This window comes from Mesoplodon mirus, assembly GCF_964341445.2.
Source record: "Mesoplodon mirus genome assembly, chromosome: 1".
Lineage (NCBI taxonomy): Eukaryota > Metazoa > Chordata > Mammalia > Artiodactyla > Ziphiidae > Mesoplodon > Mesoplodon mirus.
The window spans coordinates 23,372,262-23,394,807 of NC_138976.1; the positions used below are offsets into that span (position 1 = coordinate 23,372,262).

At 42.5% G+C, this 22,546-nt stretch overlaps 1 protein-coding gene across 5 annotated transcripts in view; it reads right to left on the reverse strand.

The window, feature by feature from the left end:
* Nucleotides 1–17,642, reverse strand: part of FBXO10 (F-box protein 10) — a 77,280-nt gene extending 59,638 nt beyond the window's left edge. For 3 of the 5 annotated variants that reach the window (XM_082613746.1, XM_082613745.1, XM_082613744.1), the window contains exon 1: nucleotides 17,526–17,592. The gene's annotated coding sequence lies outside the window, so the exon portion shown is untranslated. Of the gene's footprint in view, nucleotides 1–1,283; nucleotides 1,411–17,525 lie in introns of all 5 variants that reach the window. The other 2 variants (XM_082613747.1, XM_082613748.1) reach the window with 2 other exon arrangements.
* Nucleotides 17,643–22,546: the final 4,904 nt, after the last annotated feature.

Sequence of the window (22,546 nt, forward strand, 5' to 3'; positions counted from 1 at the left end):
TTCTTGTTCCTTTGTTTTGCAAACGTAGCCCTTACAGAGTGTGAGGGACTCTAGGATGAGAAAGAAGTGACAGGAAATGGACACAGCTAATAACAACCCGAGAGAGAAAGTATTAAGCATAATTGCAGCTTACAGAGCTCAAGAGGAAAGAAAATCTTTAAACCAGACTTGGTGGGACTTCCCATAGGTTCTTAAAATATGGCTCTTGGCCATTCCCCCTCAGAATCACCCAGGGCCTGTTCCTAGCCCCACTTCAGATCTCCAGAATCAGAATCTCTGGGGTGGGAAGGTAAATTGGTACAGCCACTATGGAGAAGAGCATGGGGGTTCCTTCAAAAACTAAAAACAGTACCACCATATGATCCTGCAATCCCATTCCTGGGCATATATCTGGAGAAAACCCTAATGTGAAAAGATACATGCACCCCTATGTTGATAGCAGCACTATTTACAACAGCCAAGACATGGAAGTAACCTAAATGTCCACTGACAGATGAATGGATAAAGAAGATGTGGTAGGGCTTCCCTGGTGGCGCAGTGGTTGAGAGTCCGCCTGCCAATGCAGGGGACACGGGTTCGTGCCCCGATCTGGCAAGATCCCACATGCCGCAGCCCGTGAGCCATGGCCACTGAGCCTGCGCGTCTGGAGCCTGTGCTCCATAACGGGAGAGGCCACAACAGTGAGAGGCCTGCATACCGCAAAAAAAAAAAAAAAAGATGTGCTATATATATACATATACAATGGAATATTTCTCAGCCATAAAACAGAATGAAATAATGCCATTTGCAGCATCATGGATGGACCTAGAGCTTATCATATCAAGTGAAGTCAGACAGAGAAAGTCAAATATCATATGATATCACTTATATGTGGAATCTAAAACAAATGATACAAATGAACTTAGTTACAAAACAGAAATAGACTCAAAGAAAACAAACTTTTGGTTACCAAAGGGGACAGTGGGGGGATGTGGAGATAAATTAGGAGTTTGGGATTAACATATACACATTACTATATATAAAATAGGTAAACAACAAGGACCTACTGTATAGCACTGGGAACTATCCTCAATATCTTGTAATAACCTATAATGGAAAAGAATCTGAAGAAGTACATATATCTGAAGAAGTGTGTATATATATATATATACCTGAATCACTTTGCTATACACCCAAAACTAATAATAACAATACAACACTGTAACTTAACTATACTTCAATTAAAAAAAATAATTAAATAAAATATAAGAAAAAAAAAGAATCTCTGGAATGGAACCAATTACCTGCAACTTTACCAAGATCCCTGGTGACTGTAATGAAAAGGGTCCCCTTTCCACACTTTGATGCAGCACTCCCAATAAAGGGCTCTCCTCAGCTTCAACCCTTTCGGTGAGTGGCTCTCCCAGTATCCTGCAAAGTCAGAAGACCTAGGATTAAGTGGTATGCAAGCTTGAGCAAGTCACTTAACCTCCCTGGGCCTGGTTTCCTCATATGTAAATTGGGGAGCTTGATACCACATCAAAGGATTGCTGTGTGGTATCTAATGCATATTGTGTTGATAATTAGTTCTCTTTACCAACTATTTCCAGTTTCCCCTCCTTTTGGCACATGACAGGACTGCACTCTCGGTCCCTCCTGTGGTTGGTTGGGTAGGGTCACATGACCAATACTAATCAATGAGTTTTGAGAAGGGATGTGTGTCACTTCTTAACTGGAGCACTTCACTGCCTGTGCAAGATCATCCAGAGCTCTCTTCTTTCCAGCACAGCAACTGGCAACATTTGAGATTATGGCTACTGCTACTCTGGTAGCCTGGGTCCTTGAGTGATTAGGAAAAGCAGAGTCCCCCTGCCAACCCAAAATGGATACCATGCATGAAACATAATCCTGTGTGTTGGGTTAAGGAACTGAGAATTTGGGGACTGTTTATTACTACAGCATAATCTAGCCCTTCGTGACTGATAAGAGCATGTGAAACTCTAAAGAGTGCTATTATGAAGCTCCTGGAGACCACCCATTCCATGGCTTGTCTGCAGTGATTCAATATCATATTTCCCAATACTGAGCTGAAATCTAGATCCTAGTTACTTCCTCAGTTGGTCCCTGGTTCTATCCCCCTGGGGTCACTGGAGTTCTGCTCTCTTATATATGCTGCATATTTGGTATAAGCATTAGATGACAAACTCAGAAGCTTATACTCTACTGTAGGTTCCTCAGGAGGGAGTGGCCTGATTAGAGCTGCATTTTAAGGAGATCCATCCAGGAGAGTAATGTTGGGTGGAACACTGAGGGAAGAAACTCACAACTCTGCAAATATTAAATGACAGTTTCTTTCCCTCAGGATGATGTGAGGGTCTCTCGAGGATTTGGGGCAAATGTGCCTGACACAGAAACTACTAGGGCTTCAGTTTTCTTGGAATTTCGAGAAGCTCACCCCACAGTGGGAAGCAAAGGGTATTGGATCTGGCCTCTTGCGGGAAGGAGGATTTCCCAGCAGGGGATTTTTCCATTCTTCAGCAGTTGTCTTCCTCCAAAATTTCCCATGTCCCCAGCTCTAGGCAACACTCCAAGGCTAAATCGAGACTGGGGCTGACAGTTGTCCCCTCAAGAGCCCTCTGAACTTAGAGAGGATTTCCTTTCATGAAAACGTTCTATTCTCTGTTGTTCCATTTGGCATTATTTACTATATCTTTACAACACTAATCCATGGGGGTCCACAGAGCAACCAGCTAACACTTTAAAAAAATGTATTCCCACATGATCATCTCAATAGACACAAAAAAAAGGATCTGACGAAATTCAACATCCATTCATGATAAAAACTCTCACCAAAGTGAGTATAGAGGGAATATATCTCAACATAATAAAAGCTATTTATGATAAACCCACAGCCAACGTAATACTCAACAGTGAAAAGCTGAAAGCCTTCTTGCTAAATTCAGGAACAAGACAAGAATACCCACTCTCACTTCTATTTAACATAGTACTGGAAGTCCTAGCCACAGAAATCAGACAAGAAAAAGAAATAAAAGGTATCCAAATTAGTAAAGAAGAGGTGAAACTGTCACTATTTGCAGATGACATGATACTCTCTCTACACAAAGTCTCCACACAAAAACTATTAGAATAAATGAATTCAGCAAGGTAGCAGGATATAAGATTAATATACAGAAATCTGTTGTATTTCTTTACACTAAAAATGAAATATCAGAAAGAGAAAGTAAAAAAGCGACCCCGTCTAAAATCATGTCAAACGAACAAACAAAACCAAAAAACCAAAAACAGAACCTAGGAATAAATTTAACCAAGGAGGTTAAAGACCTATATGCTGAAACCTATAAAACACTGATAAAGGAAACTGAAGATGATTCAAAGAAATGGAAAGATATCCAATGCTCTTGGATTGAAAGAATGAATATTGTTAAAATGGCCATACTACCCAAAGCAATCTACAGATTTAATGCAATCCCTATGAAAATACCCATGACATTTTTCACAGAACTAGAACAAATAATCCTAAAATTTACACGGAACCACAAAAGACCCAGAATTGTCAAAGCAATCCTGAGAAAAAAGAACAAAGCTGAAAGTATAACCCTTCCAGACTTCAGACTATACTACAAAGCTACAGTAGTCAAAACAGTGTGGTACTGGCACAAAAACAGACATATAGACCAATGGAACAGACTAGAGAGCCCAGAAATTACAGCACCCAGAAATAAACCCACACACCTATAGTCAATTAATTTACAACAAAGAAGGCAAGAATATATAATGGAGAAAAGACAGTCTCTTCAACAAGTGGTGTTGGGAAAGCTGGATAGCTATATGTAAACTCAATGAAATTAGAACGCTCTCTCACACCATATACAAAAATAAACTCAAAATGGTTTAAAGGCCTATAGGTAAGACATGACACCACAAAACTCCCAGAAGAGAACATAGGCAAAACACTGTCTGACAGAAATCATAGCAATGTTTTCTTAGGTCTTGCAAGGCAAAAGAAACAAAAGCAAACTTTAGCTTTTGCACAGCAAAAAAAAAACCATCAACAAAATGAAATGACAATCTACAGAATGGGAGAAAATATTTGCAAACAATGCGACCAACAAGGGGTTAATATCCAAAATACATAAACAGCTCGTACAACTAAATATCAAAAAAATAACCCAATCAAAAAATGGGCAAGGGCTTCCATGGTGGCGCAGTGGTTGAGAGTCCGCCTGCCGATGCAGGAGACACGGGTTCATGCCCCGGTCTGGGAAGATCCCACATGCCGCGGAGCGAGCGGCTAGGCCCGTGAGCCATGGCCGCTGAGCCTGCGCGTCCGGAGCCTGTGCTCCGCAACGGGAGAGGCCACAACAGTGAGAGGCCCGCATACTGCAAAAAAAAAAAAAAAAAGATGTGCTATATATATATATACAATGGAATATGTAATAATAATAAACAATGGCAAAAAAAGGGCAAAAGACCTAAATAGACATTTCTCCAAAGAAGACATGTGTCAACAGGCACATGAAAAGATGCCACACATCACTAATTATTAGAGAAATGTAATCAAAACCACAATGATGTATCACCTCACACAGTCAGAATGGCTATCATCAAAAAGTCTACAAATAAAAAATGCTGGAGAGGGTGTGGAGAAAAGGGAACCCTCCTACACTGTCGGTGGGAATATAAACTGGTACAATCACTATGGAGAACAGTATGGAGGTTCCTTAAAAAACTAAAAATAGAGCTACCATATGATCCAGCAATCCCACTCCTTGGTATATATCCAGAGAAAACTCTAATTCGAAAAGATACATGCACCCCAATGTTCACAGCAGCACTATTTACAATTGCCAAGATAAGGAAGCTACCCAAGTGCCCATCAACAGACGAATGGTTTAAGAAGATGTGGTATATATACACAACGGAATATTACTCAGCCAACTGCAGCAGCATGGATGGACCTAGAGAATATTATACAATACTTAGTGAAGTTAAGTCAGACAAAGACAAATATATGATACCACTTATATGTGGAATCTAAAAAAAGAGTACAAATGAATCTACACACAAAATAGAAATAGACTCACACAGAAAACAAATTCATGGTCACCAAAGGGCAGGAGGGAGTAAATTAGGCATATGGGGTTAACAGACACAAACTATTACACTATACATAAAGTAGATAAGCAACAGGAATTTACTGTATAACAGAGAATTATATTCAGTATCTTGCAATAACATAATGGAAAATCTAAAAAATAAATACATATAACTAAATCACTCTGTATACCTGAAACTAACACAATATTGTAAATCAACTACACTTCAATTTAAAAAAATGTATTCAAGTTTTGCCCTTCCTTTTGCCACTGGGGCCTCTGAGCTATGGAATTAAAAGTAACAAATATCCCCCAAGGCCTGTGCCTGTAAAGAAACAAGAGTGGGAACTTGTTTGGATGGGAGGGAGCAGGTCCTGAGGTAGACCTCAAGCTGTTCCTTTTTTAATGTGTTCCCAAGAGTGTGAGAACTCAGGGTTTCTGTGTGGCCTCTACCTAACCGCACAGTGGAGGGATCCACATGCCTCTGGGCCACCTGGTGTCCCCGGCCTCAGTGGGGAAGGAAGAGGCCACCCTCTTGGGAGGTGAGTCCCATGAAACTTGGCTCTCAACAAGCAGACTCTACTGTTTCCCATCCCCGTGACTTGAGGCAAATCCTTTAACCTCAAGTGAGGTTAAAGTGAGCCTATTTCCTCATCTGTAAAGAGGCTAATGATGGCTATCTTGCTACCCCTCATGAGAATTTTGAGAATTTCCAAAGGAAAAAAATCATTTATTCAACAAATATTCGTCGATTGTCTACTACTATGCTAGGCACTGTTCCAAGTACTGACAAGCAGTAAATAAGACAAGACCCTCAGGGACAGGCAATACATTTAAAAAATAATAACATAAATGCTAAGAAGAGAAATAAAGCAGGCTAAGGCGTATATGTGTGCATGCATACATGTGCTATTTTATTTTTTTAATATTTATTTTATTTATTTATTTTGGCTGCACCGGGTCTTAGTTGCAGCACATAGGATCTTCCTTGTGGCACCTGGACTCTTAGTTGCAGCATGCAGACTTCTTAGTTGCGGCATGCATGTGGGATCTAGCAACCCAGCCAGGGATGGAACCCAGGCCCCCCGCATTGGGAGCATGGAGTCTTAGCCACTGGACCACCAGGGAAGCCCCCCACATGTGCTATTTAGATAGGGTTGTCAAGGAAGGTCTTTGAGGAAGTGACATTTGAACAGAGACCTGAATGACATTTAAAGCCATGGCATAAGATCACTAGAGAGAGTGAAGATGACCAAGGCCTTGCCGGCCTAACATCTAAAGGGCATGAAATAGAAAAGGACTTGATGAAGGAGAGATTGGGATTGAACCCGGAGAAAACTGTACAGAACTCTGGTCAACGTGAGGTACCGGAACCAAAGCATTGCTGTGCTTTGTTCTGCTGTCTAGGCTGCCACTGCTTCTGAGAGGGTGGCTGCTGTGCCCATTTAGGTCACTGAGCATCATGATGGGTCGGCAAGTTAGGGTCAGGAATAAAACCTCTAGTGACATCTCTGCAGCTCACTAACGCTTTTGTGTGAGTGGATGTGTGGGGTGGGGGAAGGGGACGTGAGGAAGTACCGAGTTATAGCACAGGGACTACCCCTGTGAGAAGTGAGACAGCACATGCAGACGTAGGGCGGCCAGGTGACACGTGGCCTGAACACCTGCTGTGAAGAAATGCACTGTGACAAACTAGACATTCTCTGCCCTCAAGGAGCTTACATTTTATATAATACTTTTATTTATTGTCTGTCTCCCCTGAGTAAAATGTAAGCTCCTTGAGGGCAGAAACTCTGTATCACTGCTTTGTATTATGCCTAGAACTATGCCTGACCCACAGTAGGTGCTCAATAAACAATGAATGAATGATCACCATCATCATTATCTGGTATATTAGAACAGCTGAGACTATTGAAGTCTCAGCTATAGAATCCATACTGCGAGATAGATCCTTGTGGAATAAAATAAATAAATAAATAAAACCCAAGTATGTAGTCAACACTTGCTATGTATAGGACTGCGTGGCGGGCACTGCGAGGAGTCAGGAATCAGATAAAGACCCCGCCCTCAAGTCTGGTAGGAGACAAAGATATCACTCCCAACGCACCACCCCCACCCCCGCAGAAACCCCCACAATACAGGGGAAAAGTGCTCAGTGCCATAAAAGAGGGAAAGCCCGTGTGTAAATAAAAATGTGTGTGAATAAAAATGTGACCCTTAGCTAGTGAAATCAGCCAGTTATAATAGAAGGCAACAAAAACATCAGGAGCTACTGTTTACTTAGCATGACTGTCTGAAGGGAACAGCATTAAGCACTTTTCATGCGTTATTTCCTTTTATTCTCTCAACATCTCTTCAACGCCTTACAACTCAGACTGTTGTTTCCAGGACCGAAGAACTGGTTAGAAACACCAACTCCTGGGCATCATTCCATACCTAATGGATCAGAATTGGCACTTTAACAATGTCACCAGAGAATCCATATGTACCATATGTTTAAGAAGCACTTATTTAAAGTATGTGTCTTCATTTTACAGATAAAAAAACTAAGTGAGAGAACTTAGGTGACAAACGGCTTACCCCAAATCACTCTGTTAGACTGCAGCAGAGCCCCCTTTTGAAGCCAGACCTGACCCCAAAGTCTGGGTTTTTAACCATTAAGCCAAGCTTCATGGAAGAGCTGGCATCTGAGCTGGACTCTGAGATATGGGTAAAATTGGTGCATCCAGAGAATGCAGGAAGGGGGACTGTGGGCAGAGGAAACAGTGTCAGCCAAGCCTCCAAGCAGGAAACTTCCAGCTGGGCTGAGGACACAGTAAGGAGAAGCTCCGTCTGGCCGAAGCTCTGAGAGCCTGAAGGGGTCAGGGAGAGAGATCAGCTGGATCAGTTCACGCAGTTCTTGTTAACCTTGGGGGCAGCACAGATGGCCCTACCCCATACTGAGATGAGTCAGACAAAAGGGACACAAACGGCTTCTAGTTGGGGCTCTGCCTCTCTCTCTCACTGGGTAATCTTGAAGGCAGGGACTTAACAACTCTGCGTTCGTGGCCCACCTTTGTATAATAAAAAAGAATGCACTTACTTCCGACCTAGGGGAGGCCACATCAGTATCAAAGTGGTGGGAATTTTGCTTTTAATAAAAAAGGGGCGGGGGGAAAAGCCAGGACAGTTCAGAACTCTATTTAATATTTTCAAGGGGAAAAAAAAGGTATTTTCCTCCCACATTATGAGACATACTAAACACCAGTGCAAATAACTATTATACAAACTGCATTCGTTGAGGAACTGTAATGGGTTAAGGGTTTTAGATTTTTCTTCAAATCAAAGTACATTTCCTAAAGTTTTGTGGATTTTAGTTTGAAAGTACACAGAGATTAAAATACGGTGAACCATGAAAGAGCCCCATACATATACCTACACCTACACACACTATTGGAAAGTGAAACAAAACTTAAAACTTTGAAGACGACAAAAATCTCATTGGGCTTTTTATCATTTCTTCAAATCTCAGTTCTCTTCAGCCTGAGAAATAAACACTGTTTCTTATTTTCAGCTCTGAAATTTGATGACACAGACCAGAATGCTGTGTTCTGATGCAAGTATAGTGCTTTCAGATTGTGGCTGGGAGCTGTAAGGACCCTTTCTCCCTCCTTCAATGCACTGCCCGTTCATTCTCACCTAGGAGAGTGCCCTGGGTCAGGAAACCCAAAACCTGGGTTTTAGTCCTGATTCTGATTCACTGGGTGACCTTGAGGGGGCAGGGAAAGGTGTGTTGAGAGCTTATTAAATACCAGGCGTTATTTGTATGTCATCTCAATAAGCACTTCTAACAACCAGAGAGGTGGTAGTCTTCTTATGCCCAATTCCAGAAATAAATGGTTAACCCGTTTTTTATTTAGTCAGTAAGCAGCACAGCTGCTGTTCCCAGCCTGGACTGAGTCCAAAACCCCTGCTCTTTCTACTACAACAGTCTGCCTCCTAGTTTCCTGCTTCCTAGTTTCCTTTCTGAGGTTCTGGGGTTCCTAACTTGTGACATGATAGCCAAGGACCTTCTATCCTCACCATTACACATAAACTCACAGATCGTGAAATAAGAATGTTTACTCCTGCAATTGTTACGCAGTAGAGTATCACACAGTGTTTGACTTGGATGTAACACAGCAGTACTCTTGTTAGGAAGCCTGGCCCAAAGATTTAGGACCTCAAGCCAGATTTTGGGAAAATCAAGGCACCTGTGCCCAACAGCAGACCTGTGCCCAGCAGGGAGCTGTGCAGCAGCAATGAGGAATGAATACAGACCTTAAGCCGGCCCCAACCAACCCGAACCAACTACCCCAGACTCCCTCCCACCAGGCCAAGCGCTGGGTGTACAGGATCTTTTTTTTTTTTTGCGTTACGCGGGTCTCTCACTGTTGTGGCCTCTCCCGTTGCGAAGCACAGGTTCCAGACGCGCAGGCTCAGCGGCCATGACTCACGGGCCCAGCCACTCCGCAGCATGTGGGATCTTCCCGGACCGGGGCACGAACCCGTGTCCCCTGCATCGGCAGGCGGACTCTCAACCACTGCGCCACCAGGGAAGCCCTATACAGGATTCTTTATTGTAACTGAGCTAACAACGTTTGTAGCTGCCGACCATCTGATGGCAAAGAGCGTGAGTTTTCTTTTCAGAACTGTAGTACTAGAAGAACACTGGCAGCGATAGAAATCCACCCATGTAGGCACTGCTCCCAAGTTCTGAATGTCTGTTCTACTGAGTCTTCTGACTGCAAGTGCAAATAAGGGAGAGCTTATCATAAGAGTATATGTGGTATTAAGGGTATAGGATTTTATGGAAATACAAGAATAGAACCATAGTAGGTCTGGGCTTCCCAGAGTCTAGAAAGGTCTGGATCAATGGCAGCCCCAAGGCCCTCAGCAGCTGGAGTCTGAGTCTTCACTCATCTCATGATTCAGTCACTCTCCAAGGGTCTGCTCCATTCTCTTTTTGCCTGGAGGATACACAAAATTTTCTCTACCTCGTTGCTTCTGCTTCCTCCTAAGATCAGCTAGCCAGGACTCCTCAAAGGCTTGACTCTACCTCATGGCTTCTTTCTATATACCATTTCAGCTTCGATTTCTATAGCTCAGTGTCCAACTGTAGTCCCCAGTTCAAATTTCTAAGAGAACATGCATCTTTCTTTCCACTAGGTCACATCAGAGGTCCCTGGTGAGACTATGAATTGGCTGTTCTTGGGTCTGATGTCCATCTCTGGTTCAGTAAGTTCTGACCAGGGGGCGGGGATAGAGCAAGACTTTATGGTAAAAACATGGATGTCTGGGGCTGCCCCTCCATGAACAGGAGTTGTGGATGTAGAAATTTCTCTTAGAAAAGGCTGGGGGAATAGCAAGCACCACGGCTGACATGTTGAAAACATCTCCACATACTAGAGAGCCCCACACCTCTGCTGCTGTGGGCCACCAAGATGTCCTCAGCCAACAATGCTGAAGTGCCCAGTGGCTGGTGGGTGAAGGAGGTGGTTGTTTGACCGACCTCCTCCTTCCCTGTCAGTGGGCTCATGAACACGTAATGTCCTCCCCTTTTTCTTCTTGTACAGATTAACTGAGTTAATTCCAACTGCAACCTTTCTAACTCTCTTCTTTCTTTGTATCTCTCCTTCAGCCATTACTCAGTGTAGGGATGGTTGGTAGCTGTAACTTTTGTCTGCCTGGCGCACCTTCCCTCTTTTGGTTTCTTAGAACCCCACTCCCACTTCATTTAGTCCTGGTGGGGCTGTCATTCAGAGTGCCTCAGTCCTCCATCCACCAAGGATGGATACTTGACCCAAAGTAGGTGATCAGAATATCCCCTCCCCCTTGCCAGAGATGGGGACAACGCTGAAGAGTCCATCTGAGGAATGAAGCCAAACTAAGACAAGCAAGGTTGAGTGATTGAGAGAGACAGAGAGAGAACCCTAAAAATATTTTTTGAGCCCCTGGATCCAGCTATGCAGTTTTATAAGCCAATAGATTTTCTTTTTAAAGTTAAGGGTGCCTAAGCTGGTCACTTGCAACCAAGAGTCCTGACAAATATACACACAGTTTTCTCAAGGAAATTCTTTGCTCTCTCACTTTTTTCCTCCCTCATCTCATTTGTTCCATTTGTGGGTGCTTAAATGACTCTAATCAAAGCTGACACATTGTATTACAACAAGTCTACCACTAAGCATCAAGGGGAAAAGACAGTTCAGGTGGTCTAACGTCCCGGTACGGCCCAAAAGAAGAGTAGAGCTATTTATCACTTCCATAATTTATCAACTTTGGTTAAGTTAAAATTTCAAGGGTAACCATTAAAGAAGAGCTAGTGCATAATGTCCAAACTAGAAAGAAAAAAAGCAAATGATTAAAAATAGTGCCCCCCCACCTCAATAAAAAGGGAAAAAAGAGCTAAAATGAAATGGAGTTCTAGCAGGACAAACACACTGAAAGCATAAAATATGAAGACAAACGTAAACCTAAATACATCTGTGGTTATATTAAATGAATATGGACTAAATGTTCCAGTTAAGAGACAAAGGCTATAAAAAACCAAAACCCAATTATATGCTATTTATAAGAGACATATCCAAAACACATATACACAGAAAGGATGAAACTAAAAGGATGGAAAAAGATATACCCTGCATAGATTAACCAAAAAAGATGGTGTAGCTATACTGATATCAGATAAAATAGAGTTTAAGGCTAAAAAAATTCTTTTACTAGAAATAAAAAGGGCAACTTCATAATGATAAAAGGTTAGCACACTAGGAAGTATAACAACTTTGTATTTGTATGCACTTGATAATTGGGCTCAAAGATATAAAGCAAAAAATTAAACAGGGGAAACAGACAAATTCATAATCACAGTTGTGTATTTTAACACATTTCTCTCTATAATAGCTAGAATGGGCAAAAAATCAGTAAGGATGAAGATTTGAATATAATTAATAAACCTGATCTACTGGCAGTACATAGAACCATTACATAAAATCCAGTAATTTTAGAATTCATATTATTTTCAAGCACACATGTAACACTTATAAAAACTCACCATAAACAGAACCCTAACAGAAATATCAACAAATTTAAAAGATTAAGATTATACAGAACAAGCTCACTGACTACAGTCAATTAATAAAAGATAACTAGAAAATACTCATGTTTGGAAATTAAGAAACACATTTCTAAGATACCTATGAGTCAAAGGGGAAATCACAATGGGAACTAGAAAATATTTAGAAATAAATGATTAAAATATTACATATCAAAACGCTTGAGCTCTTGCTAAACGGTATTTGGAGAAAAATGTTTAACCTTAAATGGAAAGAATAAAAATAAAAAGTATAAAAATTAATGAACTAAGCATCCATTTTAAAAAGTTAGAAGAAAAACCAAAATATATAAAAGGAAAGTAAAAAAATTTTTTAAAAGAACAGAACTTAAAGAAATAGAAAACAAACTTACTACGGAAAAAACCTATGAAGACAAAAGTTGGTTCTTTGAAAGGAACCTCTACTGAAGCTCAAGAAGAAAAAAAAGAGAGAAAGCATAAAAATGAAATCAGAGGGCTTCCCTGGTGGCGCAGTGGTTGAGAATCTGCCTGCCAATGCAGGGCACACGGGTTCGTGCCCCGGTTCGGGAAGATCCCACATGCCGCGGAGCGGCTGGGCCCGTGAACCATGGCCGCTGAGCCTGCGCGTCCGGAGCCTGTGCTCCGCAACGGGAGAGGCCACAACGGTGAGAGGCCCGCGTACCGGAAAAAAAAAAAAAAAAGAGAGAGAGAGTCACGGAGTAACAGATACTTTTAAAACATATAACTGACAAGGAAACACTAACCAAAATTTATAAAGAACTCCGATAAATCAATAAGAAAACTGAAAAACAGGGAAAAGACTTAATAGGCAGTTTACAAAACAGGCCATCTGAATAACCAACAAAAAAGTGCTCGGGCTTCCCTGGTGGCGCAGTGGTTGAGAATCTGCCTGCTACTGCAGGGAACACGGGTTCGAGCCCTGGTCTGGGAAGATCCCACATGCCGCGGAGCAACTAGGCCCGTGAGCCACAACTACTGAGCCTGTGCGTTTGGAGCCTGTGCTCCGCAACAAGAGAGGCCACGACAGTGAGAGGCCCGCGCACCGCGATGAAGAGCGGCCCCTGCTTGCCACAACTAGAGAAAGCCCTCGCACAGAAACGAAGACCCAACCCAGCCAAAAATAAATAAATAAATAAATAAATTGAAAGAAGGCTCAACATTAAAAAAAAAAAAAGTGCTCATCAGTAGTAACCAAGGAAAGAAAATTAAAACCACAGGGATATCATTATACACCCATGAGAATGGTTTAAAAAATTTAAACCAACAATACCGAGTCATCTGCAAGGATAAGAAACAACTAGAACTCTCATATATTGCTGGTAGGAAAGTAAACTGGTACAATCACTTAGAAAACTATTTTGGCATTATCTAGCAAAGCAATTCCACTTCAACATATATAAACTCATGCACATACACAATAGAAAATGTCCAAGGATGTTCCTGGCTGCACTGTTCTTGTGTTGCTTATAGTTTCTGAATACCAAGTATCTGTCACCTATAGGATGAATAACTATATTGTGACATTCATAACATAAAACACTGTTAGCGATAAAAATAAGTGCAGTCAACACATGGATTCAGCTCACAAATAAGTTGAGCAAAAGAAGCAAACACAAAACGCACACAGTATGATTCTATACGTATGAAGTTAAAAAACTAGTAAAAATGAACTGTATTGTTTGGGAATGCAAACATAGGTGACAAAACTACAAAGAAAAGCAAAGAAATGATTTTCACAAAAGTCAAAACGGTGGTTTCTTCTTGGGAGGCGCTTATGATTTGGAAAGGGTACTGAGTACTGGCAATGTTCTATTTCTTGACATAGGCGGTAGTTACATGTGTATCTTCCTTAGAATTGTTAAACTATATATTTATGGGCTTTACTCACTTGCATTCTTGTTGTATCTCATATTTTTTAAAGTTTAAAACACAATGAAATAGACATACTGATTATTTTTTGGTTCTTAGGCAAGTTGAGGGAACTGAAAATCCTTCATTTTTAAATTAAAAACTTGCACTCCCAAATCCCTAACAGGATATATGTCAAGTAAATTTTCAGTAATGCCTCCTTCTCTTAGGGCTATAGGTGGACAGAGTCTCTCGGGAACAGATATATGCTTTCCCAAGAGTCACCAGAGGATTCCTCTTACCTACGAAAAGTGAGATGAGTAGGCACCCAAAGTCCTGGAGTAGATATCTTGGTTAAAGGTTAGCATTCCTGAGTATCCTCGGTAGGCAGAATCCCGGAGAGTAGAAGCAATGTGCCAAAAAGCATTGGGTTAGGGTTAGGCAGAGAAGGGATTCAGCCTCCAAACCCTGATAAAAGGTTTGAAAATAGGGAAATCTATCGGGTGATCTGGGGTGACCCTGACCAAGGCTGCTAGTAAGAAAGGGCCCTATGTGCCGCCCAAACAGGGGAGACTGGAGGAACCCAGCCTGGTGACAAGCTCCACACGTGGCCCAGAGTGCAGTGCTTTGGGAGAATGGCTAATCACATCAGCATAAACTGAAAAAGCTCTAAACTTGGAAGCCAAGCATGGGATCAAGCTGGCAGGAACGTGGTCAATTAAGGCACTGAGCAGCAGTGACCACACATCCTTAGACCGTGCAGGGCAGCTCTTCAACTGTGATATGATACAGCTGTGTCAGAAATAACACTGTGGGTGGACGGCTCAGACTCTGCAGTTCCCTCCCCTCTGGAGAGTGGAAGACTGACTGACTTCTTTGGAGTGTTTGAGCCCCCGTGGGGCTTGGAAGTGGGAGACATCAGAATTCTCACTAAAAAGGGCATTAACGGACTTGGGAGGTTATTTGGAAAAATAAAGAAATATGTGACTGCTTAGAACCCAACTGGTGAAATGAGACGCACAGGTTAAACATCCAAAATGAAACAGACAAAATCTTAACCAAATGTCTCTGCTTATCTACCTTCATGTACACAATATCATGTGTATGAGCAGGAAACTAATACATCACTAAGCTAACAGAAAGAGTAAAGAGAGAAATAAGGAAACATCTCAGACAAAGCCCATGATAGGTGACTTAAGAGAAGGTTCATTCATTAAGGCAAACTGAAAGAACAATATGCTTCTTGTACTGTCTATTATTACTATGTGAATGACATATGTAAAAGGAACTTGTTTCTTTTACATCTTCCCTGAAAAGCTTCTCAATATGTGATGTCTTCTTGGTTGCCCAAGACAGGATCCTTCCCACCTGTGAAAGCTCTTGCTGGCTTGCAATCTACATCTTTATCAGACCCCCACTGATTTGCCCCTTGCATGTGGTAATGCCTTTGGATTATCCCTCCAAATGTTCTGATACCTAAACCAGGGTCTATACATGTTTTTATCTCTGTTTCTACTTATTCCCACTCCTCTTGGCCCTGCCACTGATGCACGATTGTTAAAGGAAACAGGTGGGGAGGGAGGAAAGAATAGTATGACTGCACTGTAACTGAAAAAAAAAACAGAGAACCACCACCAGAAAACAAACCCATAGGGAACTGCGGACTTCTTGACCATGTATTACTTAACAGCTACTTGTGCTATCATAAAAATACAATTCATCTGATAACCATGGAAACCAAAATGAAGGCACTGTGGTGAGGGTGGCTCTTTTCAGAAATCTAAAAACAGTAAGAGGCCTGAAATCAGAAAAAGAAATCCAAGCGCTGCAGGCCAGAGGAAATCCTTTACTAAAAGCCCTGACAAAGCAGCATTTTCTCCAGTCTCTAAAATCTCACCAGGCTTCAACAAGGGCTCTGGGACTGCTGGGACTGATCATGAAACAATTCAGGCCTCTCTGTGTGCTTCTCTGTCCCTTGGGGCCAGCTGCTATGAAGAAGGCTCACTGGGAGCTGGAACTTATTACTTTAAATTGTACCAAAAACCAGCAGAGGAATGTGTGTGTGTGTATTTCCTCTCCAGCTCCTAGCAGGTATACAAGCACAAAGTGCTCCATAAATACCTGTTGAATAAATGAAGAATCAGGCTAGAACTCACCGAAAGCAAAGCATCTGGTAAACAGTGTGTGTTCTTTCCACCACCCAGTGCCAACATTCTGTTAGGTCCTGAGAAAATCAAAGTCCTGTCCTCAATTCTGGGTCCAGTTTCCCCATTTGCCTAAGGAGACAGCTGGATTAGATGGTTTCTCAGGCATCTTCCAGCTCTGACAGTCAATCACTGTATTGTGCTTTTTTTGGTGGCAGCACATGCCTGGCACTTTCCTTTCCCCTCAGAGGGAATCTGATACCCGTCTGCTCCAGTAATGTTCCCATCCTGCCTGACTCATTTGGTAGAAACAACGGGTTCACATGCCAATTGTAAATGAGAAGGCAAAGGGGGCCCAGACAGAAAAAAGGGGAAAGGGTTCCACTTGGCCCCTTTCTTAAGAAATCAAAACAGCATTCTTTTTAGGACTAAATATACAGAAACGGATGTGTGATTATTCTAAACATCCCTCACGTGAATGTCTCTCTAGCTTATTAATTTATTACTTGTACTAACAGCACTGATTACTGAGCATTTCTCTGCCAGACACTGTGCTAAGTCCTCTTACACTCAACCCTCACAACAATCTCATGAGCTGTTAAGGTTATTATCTTCTTTTAACAGATGAGGGTTCTATCTGGCTCGAGAACGCACAGTAAGTGGCAAAACTAGGATCTGAACCCAGGTGTAACTGACTCCTGAGTTCTGGCTCTTCAAATGGCTTTTCCATCTGTTCTTCACTGTAGTCCTGTGAGCAAGGGAGGTCAGGGGTTATCACCTTTACTTTAAAAATGGAGAAACTGAGTCTCGGGAGAGGCTTGCGATTTGCACAAAATACAGAAGACACTTAAAAAGGTGCCCGGCCTCAGACACTCGCTCCTGCGTTCCTAGGTGAGGGTTCTTCCCATCTCGAGTCTGCTCCTTCCTCTTCCACTTTCACTAACACACTCGCGAAACCTCAAGGCTGAAGGCAACCGCAGAGATACACCTTCCCGGCCCGGTCGTTTCACAGGAGGGGAAACCAAGGCACAGCTGTTCTCCGGCGCAGCTGAGCCTCCAGGTGCCAGCAGAGAGCGGGAGCGCGGGGCCCAGGGCGGCCTGAGGGCACCCTTCCCGGTCCCGCCGGGGCCAGGTGCTCAGGCTCCGGCAGGGCCGAACCGGTCGTCTTCGGCCGGGCGCCTCACAAAGCGCCCCAGGTCCCCGCGAGGCAGCCCCCGGCCGCCCGCGCCCCCTCCCGCGGGCCGCTCCCCGCTCCGGGGCCTGGGCATCCCGGGGACGCGGGCAGAACCACTTTGCCCGCAGCCTCCGCGGGCTATCCCCCCTTACCTCGCCGGGAGCTCTCCGGGACACTCGCCCACAGAAGTGCCGGCCGCGGGCGTCGAAGGCGCAGCGAAGACGGCGGCGCGCGGCCACGGGCTGCCGGTCACGGGCTGCCGGTCACGCCTTGAGTCCCGCCCGGGGGCGGTATTTGCTGGGCCACTGCGAGGCGGCGCTGTCACGTGACGCGCAGGGCGGGGCATGCCGGGAGCGGCGGTCGCGCGGCAGGGCTGGGCTTCCGGACCACCGCCGCGGAAACGAACCCTGCGGAGTCTGCGCAGGGGCGTCGGATTAGTCTTCAGGTGCTGCGAGGTCGAGTTTGCGGAAGGACAATTAAGGCTTGTACTGCGTGGCCCCACTGGGGCAGAAATAGAATCACTGGGTGGAAATTGCAGGGAGGCAGCTGGGGTCGATATAAAGAAGATTCTTCCAATCACCAGTTATCTATCAGTGTAATGGGATGTTCCAGGAGGTAGTGAGCAGCTTTGTAGGTGTGCACATTGGGGCTGGGTTCATGCATTCAACAAACTGACCGCTGGCTATGGTCCAAACAATATGCTGGGAGTATATATTAAATAATTTTATGTATAGCACAGTACCTGCCACATAGTAAATGTTATCTAAGTGTTGTTGCTGCTGTTATTATTATGGGCACAGAGGTGAACAAAGATGATATGGTTTCTGTCCTCAGTTTTTGATTGGAGAAGGTAGACATTAATCAGATAGCACTTAAAAAATATGTATTTTAATTTGTGGTAAGTGCATTGAAGGAACCCAGATTTAAAACTAGGGGGCAAGGGAGGGTGGTCAGGGAAGACTTCTCAGAGAAAGGTAAGGAGTTAGCCAGCTGGAAGAGAGGCAGGGAAAGCCTGTGTGAAAGCTCTTGGGTGGGGTGGGGCAGAGGAGAGAACGTTGCTCTTTGGGTAAATGGAAGATGTCCAGTTTGTCTGAAGCTTATTGTGTTGACAGAGAACAGTGTAAGTGAAATTAAAGGCAGGTAGGGACCAGATCATGCAACATTTAGGTCACAATAAGGATTTTTAAATTTTATATAAAAGGAAGCCATTGAAAGGGTGGAGGGTGTAAGTGATTTGACACCTTTTTTTTCTTTTTAAAGTATGATATTTCGAAAACAAAAATTGGGGAAAAAAAGTATGCCAGCTACTATGTGGAGAACAGACAGAAGAAAGAGTGGAAGCAAGTAGATTGGTTAAGACTTGGACTGGAGTAATGGTAGTGATGGTAGTGAAGATGGAGAGAAATAGATTTGAGATATTTTTTTGAGGTAGTCAACCTGGCTTGATGTGGGAAATTAGGGGGATTCCCCAGTGTTCTAGCTTAACCTCCTGACTGGGCCCATGAAAGTGCTATTTAGTGAACTATTGTAAGGGGAACATATTGGGGAGGAGGGTGGAAGATCAAGAACTCAGTGTTTGACTTGTTAAATTTTAAATGCCTGTGTGCCATCCAAATGAAGAGATCAAAACGCATTTGGATACAGACCTTTGGATTTTAGAAGCGAATGTTAAGCCTCAGAAATCTAACTTAAGACTGCTGTGAAAAAGAAATCATTGCACCAGATTGAGGTTTGTAATAGCTGATCTCTGTGATCCCATTGACCTATCTCAGTCCTTAGTTCTACAGAATGTATTCTATAAAAATGTATTACATCTATTATTACCATATGATGAATTTAGTATTATTACTAAACTCAGGTGAGGCCCAAGTTACTATGCAGCTTCTCTTTTATAAATGGAAAAAAACACAAACACACACCCTAAGGCCAACAATTTATTTTAAGCAAAGACAAAGCTGTACACACAGGAGCTAGATACAAATAGTAGACCACTCTGACTTACGTCAGATCAGATGAGAACAGGGGAGCTTCACGCTACAATGAGCATGATGATTTATCTCATTATGTATGACTGGCAAAGCTATAACATGTTTAATCCTTTGAAGAGTGTCCCATTGTATGAAACTGGTAGTCTAGATGTCTGTCAAAAAGCAATCAAAAGCCCGAGTTTCCAGATTTGTGTCAGCCAACATTATTGTTTTGGCATTTGTATAAAACAGCTAAGCCTTTCAAGGGAGTACAAGAGTACAACAGCCACTTTCTGTAAGAGCATGCTGTCTGTCTTTCTCATTAGTGGTGCAAACATCACTTGTCACATAGAAAATTTGTTTTTAAATATAAGTGCTTAACTATAAGAACATCATCTGTAAACCACAGTTGAATCCCCTCTTCTTTCTGCCTTCATCTCACCTGTGCTTTCCTCTATCCTACCATTTGATATCTACTGATTTCTCTCCTCCATTAGACTGGAGAGGACCTGCTCATCTTTGCATTCTGATACATAGTTGGTATTTATTATAAAAAGAGTAAGTACACATACAGCATCTCCTCAGTCATGTGAACTTTACTTACCTTGTTTTATGGAAAAGGGAGGCTCAGAGTGATTTGCCCAGGGTCAACACAGTAGACATCTGTCATTCCTTTTTGGTTGTCCCATACCTGAACTCCCTTCCCACATTTGGGAATTCCCCATCTTATGAGAGCTTGTTGGGAATCAGAGCATGCCTTTCACTATAGAAGCTGAAATTGATTTTTTTTTCTCTACTTCTCCACATGACCCTGACACTACAAATTAAATATTCCTCGGACTTTGAATTGGGAGCCAGAGACACAGCAAATTTGTATCTTGGAGTAATTCTCTTTGGTGACCATGGCAAATGCAGCAAGATGAAGTTCTCTGAGCAATACTGGCTGCTATCATAGTCCAGGGAGCTGTGGCCTTGGTAATAAGCAGTGGCATCTAATCTTCAGCAGAGATGGTGTCCTCACTGCACCAGTTGTATGGAGTGAGCAGGTGACAAAGGGTGATATTCCAGTTGCCTAGTCTCCAGGCCTCCTGGTGATGCTAAACTACCTATAATCCTTTTAATGAATTACTTTGCTCCTTAAATCTACTAAAACTGGATTTTGGTGTTTACAAGTTAAAAATCTGACTCATATAGTCACATAACTAATAGCAGAGCTGAGGACTTTGAACTAATTCTAGTGTTCCTTCCTAACATAAATCTGTATTCTCCAACAACCCCCATTTTCTACATTACATATCGATGTCTCTAAATCACCCTTTGTTCACCAAATTTATCTTTTAATGTCAGCTAATTAATGAATATTTCAAGCAATTGTATGGTGAGGCAGCTGCCAGTGGAACATTCAGTTTCAGATGTAGCAGTATCACTGTACAGTTTATGTAATATTGAACATTTTTTTGTATTTTTGTCCATTATAGGCATAAAATGGAAAATGAAAGTACTACTACTAATGTGACTGAGAAAAAGCTGAAAATAATCAGACATGCTTAAAGCAGATCTTTAGCCTTAGCAGAATGCTTATTGGACTAAAGCCAGCTGTGTGTTTCTGAAGAAAACAATTTAAGAACCTTTTATAACTCTGAAAATATTTCATAAGATACCGTGTTTAAAAGACAAAGTGTGTAAGTGATTGTGTAATGTTTTTACCTCTCAGTAACAAGTGTGTTCAACTTTTATACATGTGATTTCTATGTTTTCGTGAACTTGCACAAAAGCAGGCAAATGACACCACATAAGCATAGCTGTAAAACTGAGCGCACAGAAGTAGCAACCGTTCAAGGTCTGCTGGGTGACATCTATAATAGAGTAGGGAAAAGACCTGGTACTTTATTTCTAATTTATTATTGTAGTCTTTAAAAAATAAGGTTACTGAGGCTTTGTTGTGTAGTATATTTTGGAGCTGTAGTATATATACTAGCCAGCAGATGTCAGCATGGGATCTCTTTCTTAAGACTGAAGTATGAAAACAATAAATAACAGGAGTTCCTGAAAGAACTGAAGGTCTTCTTGTTCTAACATGCACAACACAGTTAAGTCACACTTGCCTTCTTCTTCCTTAAACATATATGCTTTAACACTTTTTCAAAGCCCACTCCCCCCCCCCCCCCGCTTCATGTGGACAGTTCCTATTCATCCAAATCTTACTTCGTCACTTCCTCAGGGAGCCCTCTCTGCTTCTTCCCCAACCCAACCGGCCAGGCTCCTTTATTCCATGTTCTCACAGCTACCTTTACTTCACTCTCCTAGCAGTTTATATCATGACATAATTATTGATGAACTTAAGTAATGTGCGACTCCCCTGCTATTTTGTAAGCCTCTTAAGGATTGGTACAATGACCGCATTCTTCTCTTCTGTATCCCTCACCTACCACAGTGCCTGGTCCTCTGTAGTCACTAAATAAATAAATGTCTGTGATTGTGAACACCTCCACCAGGTAGACTGGGAATATTTTTTCGGAGGCCTGGACAACAGGTAGTGTCCGAAAGCCAATCTTTGTGCCTTCAATTCAGCCCCTCCTTTGTAAAGATATTATGTGGGGCAGAAGAATGTGGGATAATACTTGTATTCAAGAGGAAAAGACAATGACAGAAACGTTTCCCTCACAGTGGCAATCCCTTCCCTGCTGTAGGGTATCCATGTTCAGCTTCTTACACATTTCCAGTGAAGAAGTGCCCCTTCTGTGACCCAGCTCATCTTGGTCACAGTAGTTGTTAGTGAGTTCGAGAAGGAATCTTCCCTCCTGGCTTCCAAACCTTTATCCTACTGTGCCTTCTGGGACCATTACTTTCTTTGACATAACAACCCTTTTAGTTTTTAAAAAACAGCTCTCAAACTCCTACTATAGGTCTTTTCAAGGCTAACCACCTCTAATTCTTTCAATCATCTCTCTAGCAGCATGGTTTCCAGACACCTTCAGTACTCTGCCAAACTGTACTCTGCCAAGGGGGCTACTCCTGAGGCATCTGTTAGACCTGGAGACCTTAGTGTTGTAATTGTACTGATGCAAGCTAAAAAATTGCTTTCATCTTTAATTTTGCTTGTTCCTAAACCAGTCCAGAATTTCAGATTTGAAAAGACCTTAATTTAAGGTCTGGTTACCCAAAGCAGATCCTGGGCCAGTTAAGTCACCTGGATGCTTTACAAA